General features: G+C 48.3%; 1 long non-coding RNA gene across 9 annotated transcripts in view; it reads left to right on the top strand.

Moving 5' to 3' along the window:
• Positions 1–17,562, top strand: part of LOC106508625 — a 39,420-nt gene that overhangs the window by 284 nt on the left and 21,574 nt on the right. For 2 of the 9 annotated variants that reach the window (XR_002336855.1, XR_002336848.1), the window contains exons 1-3: positions 7–12,391; positions 14,864–16,638; positions 16,935–17,076. This is a non-coding gene — a long non-coding RNA (uncharacterized LOC106508625). Of the gene's footprint in view, positions 1–6; positions 12,392–14,863; positions 17,077–17,562 lie in introns of those variants that run through there. The other 7 variants (XR_002336853.1, XR_002336852.1, XR_002336851.1 and 4 more) reach the window with 7 other exon arrangements.

The following is a 17,562-nucleotide window of genomic DNA, read 5'->3' as shown; positions in this document are numbered from 1 at the left end:
GTGCGTGTAGGGTTTAAGACTTCGCGCGCTGGAGCGACGCCTGGGCTCCTGGCTCCGCCTCCTGACCCCTGACCTGTCGAGCGGGTTGCCTGAGCCCCCTGAGCTTGGTTCTGCGGCGGTGCGACGGGGACCATCGCAGCGTACGGTCCTCGGAGGTGGTGGGGCATTAAACGCCGCCGCCTCAGCGGGAAGCCAGCCGGGTGCCAGCCGCGGGCCGGAACCAGCCAGTTGTCCGTGTGGTGGTTGGGAGGGCGCGTCTCGGCAGCCCTCGCGGCCTCCCTCGGGGGGTTTCGGGGTCAGAGGACCACAGTCACAGTGCAGGGGGAGAGCGATCGGCCTTGGGAAGAGAAGCGGGCTGCATAACCGAGTTCGGGAGGGTCGTTTCCCTGGCGTCCGTGCTCAGGCGAGCGACGGCCCTTGGGTTCGTCTCCGCTGACATCGCCCGTCACGGGGGGTACTGAAAAGACCGAGACCCCCTGCTTGTGCAGGCGCCCATAGTGTGCCAGTGGCGCCGGGGGTGGCAGGTAACGAGGCCAGTGTGAAGGGGAGATGGAGAACCTGCCCCAGAAACCCGGTCAAGGTAACAGTTCTGGGTGGGTGGATCAGGGAAGGCCTCGCAGATTGAAATTTCCTATCCCGTTGGAAGGAAATAGATTTTTCCCTGCGAACAGGGCAGGGAAGGGATCTTCCATGACACGATACTCAGATTAAATACTACGTGAAACGTTTCCAAACACCTTTGTAATTCTACATGTGCTTTTATAAACGTTCGGCGTGGACATCCATAGCAAAAGTTCACCTCTTTGGAAGGACTCTTTAAGGCCCAGGTTTTATCTGCCCAGAGTCACCCAGCTGCTGAGTTCCAGACCCAACTGGTACCGCTTAGCAGGTGGTTTCCACCGCGGCTTAAGGCTTTATTCGCCTTGAACGTCTTGAACATCGCAGCCTCTGTGATTTATAAAGCACTGTACTTCAACCTTGGCCACCAGTCAGTCACCCTGGGGCTTTGAAAATGATGGATGCCTGAGCCACCTCCAGACCTATTAAGTCGGAGGGGTGTGCAGTGCATGGAAGGCACCTATAATTTTCTTTTTACAGCATCACAGGTGATTTTGGTACACAGAACTGAGAGTCACTAGATTCCAGGCTTTTTTTTTTTTTTTTTTTGGACAGGACAGCTACGTCTAAAAGGTTGATTCACATGCGTGTTATGTTTTGTGTACTCAGAAAATACGAATTCCTGAGTTCTGTAGCCTTGTGCTAGACAAGAAACTTAGTAGACGTGTTCCTCCTTAGCCAACAGATTTTTTTCCCCTTCATTTTCAATCCTTTCCAAAAATGGGGCCAAGGTAAGTTCCAGTATGTGAATGAATTACAGATTTTTATTTATTGAGAGAAACTGGAATAAATGTTATATGGGAGAAACGCCTAAAAGATGAGTAACATTCTGGCAGGATTGGCCAGGGAGTATATTCTTCTGTCCACTATGTAATTAAGTTAGTCTGTGTCAATAATCCCAAAACATAGGCCCCGGAAAAGTAATCCCTGGAGGTACTTCTGGAAGAAGAGACTTCCATGGCCATAAAGCGATTTGGCCCCTGCCACCCGTAGCTGCAGGGAGGCTGAGGGAGCAGAGAGCAGGACTACAATGATAAACCTAGGCTGGTCACAGTCCACAGTCCAGACATCCTGCCGCCTCAAATCAAACTAAAATGATGTTAAATGGAGAAAAAAGTAGAGAGAATGGGTTTTGGTTAAGCAGCTAAAAGGGTCTGCCACAACTTTGCTGAACCTGTTGTTTTCCAAGTATTTGGGACAACCGTTTTGTGAAATAGCATCAAAACTTGGAAAGTGCTAGCTTTGTGTGTGTGCATGTGCGTGTGCACGTGTGTGCATGCACACACACACACACACACACACACACACAGCCGGACAATTGAGCAAACCATTAGGGGATTAGACTGTTTGTATGGACAGTTTTTCTTATTCTAAAGTGGATCTGACTCCCCGATTTGGAACGATCTTGCCTCATTGGACTTACTTTTCCTTAGAAAATGCCATCCAATCCACCAGCCATGCCCTTTGGTCACTGTAGATTAATAGGACGTGTAGAGATGGGCCTCAGATGTCCATCCAGCTACATCTTTTCATTTTATGGATTTGGAAACTGAGGTCCGAAAAGGTGAAGTAATTGACTCTCTGTGATAGACCTTTGTCTGCAGACATCCAGGCCAGCATCTTTCCATGTCGTCATCTTCTTTCCTGGCCCTACCCTGCCTGAGGATCTTCACTAATGAAATGTTGTAGAGCCCCACAGTTCTGCGTATTTATTTCACTGTGGATTTGGGGGTTTTCACATTTCATGTAAAATAAGGATGTTTTGTAGGTTATGCTTTTAACCTGCTTGTTTTGTTCAATATTGCTTATGGAAAGAGCTATGAAGAATTAAAAGCATTATTTTTAGCTAAAAGTATAATTTTAATTATCCCATCATTACTGAAAGTTGAATCATATTCAATTTTATGTTAATGTCATTAACTACAGCGATCACTTGCTTATGTATTTTTAAACATGAGTCTAAATAATCAATGTAAAACTTTGTACTTTGTCGCTTACAATTAATGTTATCGCACTTCACCTAGGTAATGCCTTAGCACTCAGCTAAAAACTAAGCTACTTTCAAGTCCCATGTTGTCCCATTGTGGATTTGCTTCAAAATTTGAAAGCAAAATTTCAATAAAATTTCTTCTTAGGGAGTCTGTGCTGAATCAAATCTGCATTTATACCATATGACGTGACTTCTGAGTAGATGCTAACTCTTTGAAAGCCTTGATGAATTCCCTATGATAAAGACTAGTGTTCTGTAGGAAAAATCCCAGCTTAGATGCACAGCTTAATCTGTTGGCACAGAACTATCGAAAAGCAAAATAAATTTCACAACCTAAGGGATAGGCAAAGGAAGGATCTGAATAGAGTTTTTTCAAAGAAGCTCCCCGAGTGGCCAATGAGTACCTAAAAGATGGTCAGCATCGTTAGCAGTCAGAGACATACAGCTTAGATCCTCATTGAGATACAACTGCATCCTCCTGAAGGGGCTACAAGCAAGAGGACAGATAAGAGATAACACAGAGTGAGAGTGTGGGGAAACTGGAACCAGATACGCTGCAGGGGGGGAATGTAAAATGGTGCAGCTGCCTTTGAAAACAGTCTGGCAGCTTTTCAAAGAATTAAAGCATAAAGGGCTTTCATGTGATCCAGCAGTTCCACTCCTGGATGGAGAAATGAAGATACACTTACTCAACAAGAAAAAGACAACCAATTTAAAAGTGGGCAAAAAATTTGAATAGACTTCTTTTTCCAAAGAAGGTATGCAGATGGCTATAAACACAGGAAAAGATGCTCGACATCCTGGAGTTCTGACTAGGAACCATGAACTTGCAGGTTCAACCTTTGGCCTCGCTCAGTGGGTTAAGGATCCGGCATTGATGTGAGCTGTGGTGTAGGTCTCAGATGTGGCTCGGATCCTGCGTTGCTGTGGCTCTGGCATAGGCCGGCGGCTGCAGCCCCAATTAGACCCCAGCCTGGGATCCTCCATATGCCACGGGTGCAACCCTAAAAAGCAAAAAAAAAAAAAAAGATGCTCAACCTCATTGGTCATTAGGGAAGTGCAAGTCGAAACCTCAGTGAGATACCACTTCACACCCATGAGGAAGGCTGTCATCTAAGTCACATGGTAGCAAGTGTTGAGGACGTGGAGAAATCAGAATCTGTGTACATTGTTGCTGGGAAAACAAACGGCATAGCCACTTGGGATAATACAGCTTGACAGTTCCTCAGTAGGTTCTCCGTAGAGTTACCATGTGATCCAGCAGTTCCATTCCTAGGGCTGTACCCGAGAGAAACGAGAGTGTCCACAGAGAAGCTTGTCCATGAACATTCATAGCTGCATTATTCACAGTAGCCAGAAAGCAGAAACAGTTCAGGTGTCAATTAACTGATTAATGGATAAATAAAATGTATATCCATTCAGGGGAATATTGGCCATAAAAAGGAATTGATCCATACTACAATGTGGATGAACCCTGAAAACATGCTAAGTGAAAGAAGCCAGTCACAGAAGATGACACATTTTCTGGTTTCATTTGCATGAAACATCCAGAATAGATAGATCCACAGAAACAGAAAGTGCATCTGTGGCTGCCTAGGGCTGGTGCAGGAAGAAGAGAAATGACAGGTGACTGCTGATCGGTACAGAGTTTACTTCTGGGGGGCAGAATGAAAATGACCCAAAATTTGTACAACTCAATATACTAAAAAACATTGAACTGTACATGTTAAGCAGATGAATTAGATGGTATGTGAATTGTATCTCAGTAAGCCTGTTAATGCGGGTAAAGTTAGGAAGGGCACCTCTCCGAGACCAGAGGTGACAGGTCACAGTGTGGCACAGAGACTGCTCATCACCTCCCAGTAGCTGCTCTTCCCGTGCGTAGATTGGAGGACACGGCTACCGGAACAAAGGCTGCATTGTCCAACCCCCCATGCAGCTTGGTGTGACTTTGTGACTGATTCCGGGCAATGGGATGTCAGTGGAAGCAATGCGTCTAACTTCTCAGTGGCCTTACCAGTCATGGGCAAGCCCTTCCCTGCGTGCTGGAATGCAGATGAGATGGCTGGAATTTGAACAACATCTTGGGTCGTGAGGTACAAGCCACATGTCGAAGCCAGCCGAGCAACAAACCAGGTGGAGTCCCATGTCCCTACTGGATGTGGAGCTGCCATCCTAGCCCTGGATTCACTCTGTGACGGGGAAACAAACTTCTACCTTGTGTAACACAGTGTGTGACTTCGGAGTTTCTGTCACGTGCCTTCCTACGGAATTCAAACCAACAGGCATTAATGTGAATATAGATTAGTTAAGTTAAGGGAACTAGTGTGCCTGGCTTGTTCGTAGCTCAGAAAATGATAGATAGCTCTTCCTACTCACTGATTCCTCTTGTGCTTCAAAAAAAGCAGCCAAAGTAAAGTGTTACTAGTTCAAAAAATATATTTATAGAAGGGAAATTTGGGGTTATAACATTTCAAAAGTGTACTGTAATAAAGTAGCTTGAAGTTTATGGAACTCAGAATCTGGAAAAAGCAAGTTTTTTTAAGAACAAAAGGAATTGTGTGCTCTCCCTGTGCTTTTTAGGAACCACATTGGATATTCCTGGGCTTGCTGCCAAGTCAGGTTTTGGAGAGACGGTCAAAAGGAGTGACATTCTGCTCTCAACTTCACGTGTTCTCTTTGGATTGAGGCTCTTGAGGTTTTGGAAATTTTCCTTGGGATTTTCCTCTAACAGAATAGACTCTCCGCCCCCACCGTCACCCTTGAGTGCTCTTCCCCTGGTCCCACGATGTTGGGAGGAGGTGTGACGAGCCCTCCTGCTTTGAAAGGGGCCCCAGGCAAGGCTGGGTGCCCACCGGCTCCAGTGCTGCTCACCAGTGTCAGCTCCCCCGAGTGTGTGTGGCCAGAGCTCAGTGTGATGGTAGACAGTGGCTTTTATCTGCCCTCATCCTGGAGGCGCAGGAGAAGCAGCGCTGCTACAATAGTCCCCTCAGGAGTGGGGAAGCGTGGGGGGTGGCAGGACCCTCCCCGCCTTGGGCTGTGTCTTCCCAGTGACGCCACCAAGTCAGGTGGGGTCAGGAGCCGGAAATCTTAGTACAGATTTGACCAGAGAATTTAACCCAGAGATGAGCAGGTGCAGAGCTATCAACTAGGTAATAGGGTAGAAAAGGACTCTAAGGTGTCACAGAGGTGACCACTTCAGGAAGCAGCTGCCACCTCTGCTGGGGAGGAGGAGATGGGAAAGGTCCGATTATGATGCCGCAGAAGCTGAGAGGAGTGGGCTCTGCTCTACGGATGCTCTGCTCGCTGGAGGGACTCTGGTTCTTCAAGTGCCAGAGACGCTGCCCGCGGCCTCAGCTGCTTGGGTAATGGAGCCCTGGATCAGGGCACCAGGAGCCGAAGGTGGAGGAGGGAGCCCTTCCAGCCCCATCCTGCAGCGTCGCCAGCCCTTCTGGGCAGAGCCCCACCCGGAGCCAACCTGCAGGGTTGCTCCGCAGATTCCCGCTCAGCACCAGCAGGCACAGCATTCAGCTGAGGTTTGGAGCCAGAGCAGATAACAGCTGTGCCTTCTTAGGTGGGGAGATGTCCCCCTGTAAGTGGGCAGGTCAGCAGCTGCCTACAAGCTTGAATAACCCAGTCAGTTCCTCGGATCTCATAATAGTACCTCCAGGCTGACAGAGAAGGATCCTCGTCCAAAGTCACCCCAGCCAGATGTTACACCTCAGTTGTAACCTCTCCCAGCTCTACCCCCAGGGCTGATTCCATCCGGGAGTTTGGGGGGGTATCAAAAGTGGAGAGGAGTTCCCTGGTAGTCAGGTGGTTAAGGATCCAGCATTGTCCCTGCCGGGGCTTGGATTTGATCCAGGGCCTGAGAACTTAGGCGTGTTGTGGGCATAGCCAAAAGAATTAAAAAAACAAATAAAAATCAAAACAGATTTTAAAAAATAAAAGTGGAAAGAGAAGTTGAGGAATGAAGAAAAATGAAACAGCAGCGGGGAACATGCTAGAGCAACTTCTCTTCACTGCCAGGGCCTCCCTCCTTCAGCAGACAGGTGCTGATTGTGAGGGAAGCAAGAGCAGCCCAGGACGGCAGTCGCGCTTGCCTCCAGTCCCAGTGATCTCATCCACACCTCCCCAGAGTTCCTGACAGCCCGGGAGGCCACAGGACCCAGTTCTGGCCAAAAAGAAGAACCCCCACCAGCAAGGTTGAGGGGAAAATTTCTTGGACGGCCAGAGCCGTGCAGAGGGCGGTGCCCTGGGCCTTCCCTGCCTTTCATTCTCGGGAAGCTAAGCTGAGAATGGAATTCCTGGCCCTGAGGCAGCCACCTCGCCATTGTCAGGTGCTGAGGACACCGTCCCCGGGGGGCAGAGTGGGCAGAGAGCCCAGGTTCTGGATCCCTGTGGGCTGCTGCTCCAAGCCTGGAAGGGCTGTCTCTGCTCCCCTGTTGCTCTCAGCAGTGTTCTGCTTCTGCTCCTTTGGGGGTTTCCTGTTCATTGCACCCCTGATACATTCCAGAGTGGGGCGGGGAGCCCAGCAAGCTGCCGCAGAGCTTCCTGAGGGAGGCGATGGGGAGGAACCACTGGAATGGTGTCAGACAGCTGCCGAGCAGGTCGTGTCGAACAGAAATACCGCAAACAACGCAGTGGCTCCAGGAGGATGCAAGTGCACAAGGGTTTAAGTGACGCCCAGATAAAAAGTGCCGTTTTGTGCCAATGAGCTCCTCTCTTTGCCGTTTACTGTAGGCCCAGCTCCCCTGCTGCTGTCAGAGTGTCCTGCTTCCCCCCCTCAGGAAAGCACACCTTTCCTGGTCTCCTCCTCCCTGGAATCTTGAACTCTGGTGAAGAACATGGTGAAATGTTCCAAGTGTAGCAGGGGCGTTACTGAAAGGGAAAATCGTAACCGGTAAGGAGCACATCCTTAGACACACCTTTTCCTATCAGCTACCAGGACTCCTGAAAACAGTGCCCCTGTACTCCGGTGAACGTGACCTAGAGACGTCCTAGGAACGAGGAGATTTGCTAGAGGCAGATGAGTAAGGAGAGTCCCAGAACGGTTCGTCTCAGAACAACAATAATGAGCAAGCCGCCAGGAAGCAGAAAGATCACATCTTTTGTAAAATTAGCCCTAGTTCTCCTCTGTGGCTCTTCTGGCTCCCTTTTTCTGCTCCCTTTTCTTGCACTTTTCAGACAATCAGGAGCAGGAAACGAGGATGTTGATTTTCTCTTGGGAAAAGTACCAGTGCATGTTTGCAAACGATGCCATTTCTTTACCGCTTTCTCATGACATCTGCTTTCCTTTTCCCAAGAACCCTGAGGGCTGTCATTCCCATCTTCAGATGAAGAGCTCGAGACCCTAAAAGATAGCAAAAGCTTAAATACTTTTTTCCTGGTTCACATAGCCAGAAAGCAAGAACCACGGCTAGAATTGAAACCCGCCGGATTCCAAGACATGTGTTCCTAATCCTGATACTGGGCCGCCTCCCGTATTTGATGTATTAGGAGTCCTCATTATCTGGCTCTTTTTCATACTAGTCTAGAGTTTCACATTTCATCGAAGTGGTGAAATTCTTGAAGTCCAGCCTCAACAAATTACTTGATTTTGCGTTTTCTGACTCAGGTTCAAATTCCTTTGACCTCATTTTCTATATTTATAGACCAGGAAATACTAATACCAGGTCCACTACTTTAATTACATTGTACTTTCAATACTTAGTGAGAGTTCACGTCTGGACACCTTCGAATAGTACTCATTCCCGAGGCCTACTCAAGACCTTCGAATCAGAAATCCTTAGGGCTGGGCTGGGAATCCACAGTGAAGCAAAATGACTGTTCTTTTTAAAAAGTCACACAAGCTTTGTATAAAACTGTCAAGAGCGCAGAAGAAGAAAGCAAGCATCCCCAGGAGCAAGCCCCCCCCCACCCCCGGAGGAGGGTGATGGTGACAGTGGCAGCGGTGATGATCACAGCACAGACAAGCCAGTCCTCCTGTGTCCAGATCTCACACATCTTGTCTCATCTGCTTACCTCTCCCTTCCCAGCAGTCTTCGAGCTGACACACTGTTACCCACATGTACAGATAAAGTGATGGCGGCTCACGGTCTTTGAGCATCTGTCTCTACTAGTTTCCTCAGACTGAGATAACAAAGTACCACAGGGAGTTCCCATCGTGGCTCCGCAGTAATGAACCTGACTAGTATCCATAAGGATGAGGGTTCGATCCCTGGCCTCACTGTGGGTTAAGGATACGGTGTTGCTGTGAGCTCTGTTGCAGGTCACATGTGGCTCAGATCTGGTATTCCTGTGGCTGTGGCGTAGGCTGGCAACTGCAGCTCCAATTCAACCCCTAGCCTGGGAACATCCATATGCTGTGGGTACGGCCCTAAAAGTAAAAAAAAAAAAAAAAGTACCACAAGCTGGGTGGCTTAGAACAGCAGATGAACCCAGCCAGTCGTGAGGCTGGAAGTGGGGCATCTCGGTGTCAGCAGGGCCGTGCTCCCGTTGAAGCCTCCCTGAGGCTCCTTCCTTCCTCTTCCAGCTGCCGATAGCCTGGGGCAGTCCATGCCTGGGCTAGTCGGTGCCTGGGCTTTTGTGTGCCATCTCTGCCTCTCTCTTCACCTGACAGTCTCACTTCTGTGTGTGTCTGTGCCCAAATTTCCCTCTTTTAAGGACAGGAGTCTTCTTGGATGAGGGCCCACCCCTGGCAAGTCATCATAAGTGATTCCATCTGCCAAGACCCAATTTCCAAATAAGGTGACATGCTGAGGTCCTGGGGCCCAGGACTTCAACTTACCTTTTTAGAAGACACAGTTCGACCCAGACGCTATCCAAGGATACAATGGCTAGTAGAGTGTGAGACTGGATTTAAACTTGGGTGATGTTAGAACCTGGCCCCATGGCTGTGAGCCACCACCTATTCTATCTTGGCGATGCCCTCGGGGCCTTGTGCTGTGGTGCCTTCAGCAGGGGAAGGAGTAATAAACGCAGAAAACATCTTGCAACTCTTGAGAAAAAATTTGTTTATGAGAACACAAACCCTGGGGCTAGTCTCAGACATTTGCTCTACAACAGTTAGCTACAAACAACTCCACAGCATTTTGAGGTGGGGGGTGAGTTACGATGGAAGAACTTTACACCCAGCAATTTGTCTTTCAGTGGCACAGGCGGGCATTCTCAGAAATGCAAGGGCTCCGAAAATATTCCACATGTTGAAAAACTATTTGAACATACATTCCAGTGGTTCATAGGGTTTGGGATTATGTAGACCAGAAAAAAATCTCAAAAATAATTTGGAAACCAACGGACGGATTGCCAACTTTTAACTTTGTAAAGGCATTTAAAGCCAATCAAACTGCCATCGAGTGCACACATATAATGGCTTCATAAAAGATAGATCGTCTTAACGCCAAAAATATGAAAAGGCTGTAACCTGGTAGCTATTTCAAGGGGGAAGTTTAACTTTATGAAAAAATATTTGTATTTAATACATCTTACCCCAGAGCGGTGAAGAACTTTCTCTGTAGATAAGATCTCAACCCTGAAGGGGTTTTTGAAAACCAGGAACTCCCAGGGACCCAACGAAGGATAAGCGAAAATGGGGCCTGGCCAGAAGTCGGGATTTATGCCACTGAGGGAAAAATGCGATTTGAAACTGACCATAATCATTTCCATTTTCTAAGGAGCGTTTCAGGGGGCAAATAAATCTTTGCAGTGCTACCCCTGCCACCGAGAGAGGGTGGTGGAGGCAGAGAGGAAAAGAGAGAACTTGTTCCCTCTGCTGACATCTGGGCTTCCACTTAGTTTTTTCCGAGTTCTCACGAAAAGACCTATGCAAGGACCCCTGGTTTGAAATGATGCTTTGCATTCGCACATTTAATTAACACTCCCTCCCTGAGCCTCTGTAAAAAGAGCGTGCCTGCATGCAAACTGAGGGTACGGTACTGCCCGCTTGGCTGTAATTGCTAAAAACTTCTGCACGCTCAAGTACAGGTGAGGCCAGCCTGGGAAAAGAGCCCATCAATCAGCGGTTCATGACATATAAAGGGTGAGACTCGAGACTGGAGGAAGAGGAGGGGACCAGGACCTCCCTCCCAAACGTACAGGACGAGGGGCCGGGAGCCAGGACAAACAGAGTCTGTAGGCCAGCATACCGGGGACAGACACGGAGGCTGCTCGAAGCGTTCAATCGCATTTATTTTTGGAATGAGTTCCTGGACTAAGTAAAGAGGGGCAGCAGTGGAGCCAGCTTAAAGCTGAGGAAGTGGGTTTGAGTCGGGAAATTCTGCCCTGGAGCGTTGCCCTAGAGCCCAAGCTAAGTGTGAAGTAGAACCACAATCAGGAATGGCAGCTCTGAGGGACCGCGGTGATGTCCCTTCCCCACATCAGTTCCGTCCTCACCTGCGAGGCAGATGGACCTCCTGTCTGGCATAAAGTAACACTGCGGTACATCAGAACCCGACTTCCTTATCGCCATAGCAACAGAGATGTCGCTCTGAAAGACGTGCGCCAAATAAGACATCTGCAACCTTTACGCAGGGATTTATTTGTACTAGGGGAACAACTAAATCCTCAGATGAAATGTCTTGACACAAATGAAAGGTTCCCTCCTTGCTACTGGAAGCTTGATGCCCGCCGGTGACTTGTCAAGGCCGCTGAATTCCAAGCAGTAACCCGGAGATGCAGGCTGCTCCCCCTCGTGTGTGGCTCCACCATCCTCAGTATGTACCCTCTGCGGTCGCCACCTTATTAAAGAAGGAGATGCACGTGGGCTCTTAATGCCCTCTGATCGTAGGTGGCAGATGTCTTTTATGCTTCCAGCCCATTGTCCAGGACGAATCAGATGTCCTCGACGTAACTGCAAGGCAAGGGCGTCAGGAGAAGCAGGTGAGCAGTGAAGGACGTGATCACCCGTCTACACAGGGGCAGAAAAATGACACGCATACCCTGCGTCTGCATCAGGAGAGATAGTTATAGCGACTTTATTTTTCAAAAATTCTTTGTTAGAGTTGATTTACAAGTTCTGTCTGTTTCTGCTGTACAGAAAAGTGACCCCGCCATACATGCGTCTATGTTCTTTCTCTCACATAATCTTCAATCCTGTTTTATCACAAGCGATTGGATGTAGTTCCCTGGTAATGACTTTAATTCTCTCATATATAACGGAATGGCTGTAACATAAGCCCTGACACGGTCCTTAATAAAATAAAGCCAGGGTTTTTCAGGAAGGATAAATGAGCAAGAATAACCAGGAAAAGTTGGGAAGTAAAGTAGAACAAGGCAGCAATCTCCGCTCAGGTGTTAAAATGTATGGTGAAGCTCCAGTTGTTAAAATGATCTGGTGGGACTTGCCCAGAATAGATAGCAAGATCATTGGAATAGAATGAAAAGTCTATGAACAGGCCAAAGAGTATCTAGGGATTTAGTGTGTTTAGATAAGCGCAGCATGTTAAATCAGCATGGAAACGAGTGTTTATCTTCAAAACAGCACAGGAACCACTGACTCGCCACGTGGGAGGGAACGTACCCTGTTCCTCAGGCTCTTCTCCGAAATGTGCTTCAGGTGGATCAGAACGTTAAATGAGTTAATAGAGGAAGATGGAGGCTTGGGAAGGCGAGTCTTAGCGGGACTCGATGGAGATAGAGATGCTTGCACTTGTTTAACCTAAAAATGTTAAATGTTTTTGTGCCCCAAACAACAGATCAAGTTGAATCAAAAAAGAGGAAAGAAAGCCCATCGCGTGTGACAGACAAGAAAGTGCTACCGTTAAAAGGCAAACAGTTCTAGAGGTAAATAAGAAATGCACAAAATTGGAGTTCCCGTCGTGGCACAGTGGTTAACGAATCCGACTAGGAACCATGAGGTTGCGGGTTCGGTCCCTGCCCTTGCTCTGTGGGTTAACGATCCGGCGTTGCTGTGAGCTGTGGTGTAGGTTGCAGACGCGGCTCAGATCCTGCGTTGCTGTGGCTCTGGTGTAGACCGGCGGCTACAGCTCTGATTAGACCCCTAGCCTGGGAACTTCCATATGCCACGGGAGCGGCCCAAGAAATGGCAAAAAGACCAAAAAAAAAAAAAAAAAAAAAAGAAATGCACAAAATTGTATGAGCAGATGGGCTTTTTTTTTTAAGGGCTGCACCCGCGCGTATGGAGGTTCCTAGGCTAGGGGTTGAATTGGAGCTGTAGCTACCAGCCACAGCCACAGCAACTTGGGATCTAAGCTGCCTCTGGGACCTACACCACAGCTCACGGCAATGCCAGATCCTTAACCCACTGAGCGAGGCCAGGGATCCAACCTGCCACCTCATGGTTTCTAGTCAGATTTGTTTCTGCTGAGCCACGATGGGAACTCCTGGGCATATTTTTTGATGACCCAAAATTTCAACATCGCAAGTGTCAAAGAAGTACAAATTCCGGAAAACTGACACCGACTTCTGCCTATTGAATTGGCAGAGAAAAAATGATAATCACTCAGTGCTCTTAGGGTTCAGGATGACGAGGAGAGAAAACTTATACACACTTGTCTTCTGCCTCCATATCCACAAGTTCCAGCTCTACGGATTCAACCAACTTCTAATCAAAAATATTTTTTTAAAGAATTCCAGAAAGTTCCTAAAAGCAGAAGTTAAGTTTGCTGCCCACCAGTGAGTATTTATGTAGCATTTGCGTTGTATGGGGTATTATAAATGATGTAGAGATGATTTCAAGTGCATGGGAGGCTGTGTGTAGGTTCTGTGCAAACACTGCACCATTTTATATAAATGAGGGACTTGAGCATCCGTGGAGCTTGGTAACCGTGGATGTTTTGGAATCAAAGCCCCACGGACACCGAAGGCTATGCTCCCTGGAAAGCAGTTTGTATTAAAAGTCTCAAAAAGTTCCTGGAGTTCCCATCGTGGCTCAGCAGAGACGAATCTGACTGGCATCCATGAGGACTCAGGGTCCATTCCTGGCCTCAGCTCAGTGGGTTAAGTGTTGCCATGAGCTGTGGTGTAGGTCACAGACAAGGCTTAGATCCTGTGATGCTGTGGCTGTGGTGTAGGCTGGCGGCTACAGCTCAGTTTTGACCCCTAGCCTGGGAACCTCCGTATGCTGCAGGTGCAGCCCTAAAAATCAAAAAAGTAAAAATAAAAAAATAAATGTCTCAAAAAGTTCCTGGGGAGTTCCCGTCGTGGCGCAGTGGTTAACGAATCCGACTAGGAACCATGAGGTTGCGGGTTCGATCCTTGGCCTCGCTCAGTGGGTTAAGGATCCGGTCTTGCCATGAGCTGTGGTGTAGGTTGCAGACGCGGCTCGGATCTCACCTTGCTGTGGCTCTGGCGTAGGCCAGTGGTTACAGCTCCAATTAGACCCCTAGCCTGGGAACCTCCACATGCCACGGGAGGCGGCCCTAGAAAAGACAAACAAAGTTCCTATCTGGGCAGTCTACTTCTAGAAATGTATCCCAAGGGAATAATAATAAATTTGTAGAAATAATGATTTAGTAAAATATTTACCCAAATCTCAGTTTTAGAAGCAAAGTTTGAAAACAACCTAAATGTTTAGTAATAATTCTTGGTACACATCCACTGTGTCTTGACTGAGTAAATTGCTTTCTGTCCATCTGCACAGACCTTGTAAATATTGCTGGGAAGGTTGTTTATAGGCATTAAAATGTTCCTAGTCTGTATTTGAATGAACAAAGCCAGCTACCTACAGTATGTTCCTGTTTTAACGTTGAAGTTTTTATATATGCCTTAAAACTTCTAGAAGCGTGTGTTCAGCATTAACAGCCATTACCTGTGGTTGACAGAATTAAAGCAATTTATAATCTTTTTCATTCTCTATTTTGAAAATATATACATCATACAATAAGTATTATGTCTCACTTAATTTTAAAAAATGGGGAAAGTGGAGGGAAAAAAATCGTGAGACTCCTGGAGTGGCCACTGCCAGGGTCTGGCAAGTGGAGCAAAAACAGAGAAAGACCGTCTTGCCCTCGGGGCTGCCTGAAAACAGCCTCTTTCAGAGCCGGCTGTGTCTTTGCCACGGCTTTGTATTCCAGCAGCTGGTTTCACAGACCGGCTCAGCCAAGTACAGCGTGTGCCACACCAGGTGGTTTTTGGAGCTCACCAGGTATGAGTAACGCTTGCTCTTTTGCCTTTGGATGAGTCCGTGTGGGGCGCCGAGCTGTTGACAGAACCTGCGCTGAGAACAACGTTTATTTATATCCACGCACAATCGTTCACGTCTAAATTGAGGGCTTTCTCCTAATTTGCTCACAGTGTGCAAACATTTGCAGTCCCTCTGCTGATGATCCTGGGTTTGGTTTGGCTGGGCTTGAGCAAATGAAAAGGAACCAGGACGGTGAGTGGAGCTGAATGCTGTGATTCATGTGTGGAAACAGGGCACAGTTGCTTCTAAGATACGTGTTGGGGACACTGAGATCTCTAGACTTCTGTTTTATACCTTGAGGGCAAATTCATCTGTGTCCTGCTCCTGCTGGAAGATGTTTTTAAGACTGTGTGTGTGTGTGTGTGTGTGTGTGTGTGTGTGTGTGTGTGTGTAGACTGGCTAGGAATGGGCCGTTTGTATCCGTGGGTGTCTTTCTGGAACAGGAACATGCCCATAAGCCTCTGCTTGGTATGAAAAAGGTCAAATATACAAAAAGCAGAGAGATATGTATAATGACGCTCCCCAAGTAGGAGTAGGTGTCATTGCTTCAGCAATCGTCAACATAGGGCCAATCCTGTGTCCCTTATAACATGAGACACTACAAATGCCAGCTGCTGCGGAGCTGGCATTGGAAGTCTGAGAAACTCTTCTCTGTAAGTGGGATTAGGCAGCCAGACAGGCCTGACCTGAAGCTGGCCTGAGCCTTATAAGTTGCTGCTGGGTTGATCTTCGGCCACGTCACCTTTCTGACCGTCATCTGTGAAAAGGAAATACAGTCCACACCTTACAGGACAATTGCCTTAACCCAAGGCTCCCTTCTTTGTTTCCAGCAGGTCCTTAATTGCTATTTTATTACTGTTTCTACATGTCTGTCTAGAGTGGACAACCTAAAGGAAACAAAGAGAAAGTCCTCCCCAATATTCAGACCTCCAAACAGGCTGATAAATAACCACTGCCCACCTGCCGAGGTCATCGGTCAGGGATGAGCACCTGCCGGGAATTAACCCTGTAACTGGCAACTGGTGCTGGTGTGAGCTGCTGCCTTCTCATTGTAAATGGCAAATACATACCGAGATGGTTCCAAATTTCACCAGTATGGCCTGAACAATTTTTTTTTAACACTTCCTCCACTAGCTGGCCCCTTGCTTGGGTTCAGGCCCAGAGCTGCCCACAGGGTGATCCGTGTGCTCTCATGAGTCCATGTCGATGAATTTTTCAGCCCACCTTCTACCAGGGAAGAGAAAACAGAGCAGGCCTGTGTTGATGGGAAGCTAGTGAGTTAGGAGAGATGGGGAGGAAGCCTGGGGAGCTGCTGCTCTGGTGGTGGGACCTATGGGGGAAAGATGAGCGTGTGACTCACCTGGGTGGAGTGCCCAGAACAGGAGGAGTCCCCGAACCTGGAGCTATGAGGCGAGCCAGCACCTGGGCCCACAGGTGCTCCAGCTTTCTGGGGATCCTCCTCCAGCATCGCCAAAGCCTGGGCCGGGCGCATCCACTTAACTCACGGGGCAGGCTCCCAGTTTTTGAAGGATCTTCACACCGGTAAGTTCAGAGGCAGTGAGACCTCAGGCGGGTTCAGTCTGTCCCCGAGGACTCAGATTATGCTTGTGGGTCCCCCTTGTTCTCTTCTACCTCATCTCCATCTTCCTCTCTCCACTGCCCGCAGCCTCCAGCAGCAGCCGCCTTATAGACACTGCTTAGCCCGGTCCTGCACTTGCTCAGGTCCGGTCTCTGTAACAGAACACACGCGCATCTCGTGATGGTGCTTCTCTGATGGAGCCTTAGCCGATGCGCAGAAGTAGACAACTGTGTTGGGGCGGAGGAGGTGCCCTGAACTCCAGCTCAGCCCTCCTCCTCCCAAGCCCTTCCATCCTAGGATCAACAGGTAGAGCCACCACACCCTCTGCTCTTTGCCATTCCCAGCACAAAGGGGAGGAGGAGAAGGCCAACCCCAGAAGCTCCACCTAGCAACTGCCATTGGCCCCCTCCTTCTCTTCCTGCATCTTCAGGCGAAGCTCTGGAGTGGGGTCGTTCTAGCTGGTTGCCTCTGGGGGTTCTGCTACCCAGAAAAGAAGCACGTGTTGGGGGGAGGGCGGCCGTCTCTGCAGAGACGGGCAAGAGGAGTGGCCCTCACGGCGGGGACGTGAAGTCCTGACGGCTAAGCTACCTCTGTGCCTTCAGGAGCCTGTGACTGACTACAGCAGGAGAGCAGGCGTGGCATGGATCCCGTGCAAGCCGGCAGTGGAGACCCAGCGCCTGAGAGTGACGTGGGGAACTAGCAGGAGCTAGAAGTGACTTAGGACGAGCTTTTGTAAAGCTGAGGGTACGTTTACCGGGGGGTGTTTTCTGGAAGAGTCACTTTACACTCTGACTTCAAGAAGACACAGGATGCAGCATAGAGTGAAGGGGGTGGAGGGCTGGGGCAGCTGCAGAGTAAGACTATTTCTCATTTGGAGTAGACTCTGCATTTGGTGGTGTTAACTGTTGCTTGACTTGTGTACTTTGGATTCCAAGGTAAAAGTCTGAATGTGTGTGCCGTCGAGATGTGCATTTTGGTGAAAGAGAAACTAATATGTATTTTTCCTTCAGTTTTACTTGTAAACCAGAAGGGTTTGGGTTTTTTTGTTTTTTGTTTTGTTTTGTGTGTGTGTGTGTGTAGACTAGAGGCCTTTAAATATAGAAAATCACAAGGGAAAAAATCCATATTAGAAAAAAAATGTATCTCAGGAAACCAACTTTACAGCACTGCTCGGGACTTTTGCTTGACTGTCCCCTTCAAATGATAACTAAAGTGCATTTGGTATAAGTA

The sequence above is a fragment of the Sus scrofa genome, chromosome 12, assembly GCF_000003025.6.
Source record: "Sus scrofa isolate TJ Tabasco breed Duroc chromosome 12, Sscrofa11.1, whole genome shotgun sequence".
Taxonomy (NCBI): domain Eukaryota; kingdom Metazoa; phylum Chordata; class Mammalia; order Artiodactyla; family Suidae; genus Sus; species Sus scrofa.
The sequence above is the reverse complement of the archived record's forward strand: the minus strand, read 5'-3'. Positions and strand labels throughout refer to the sequence as shown.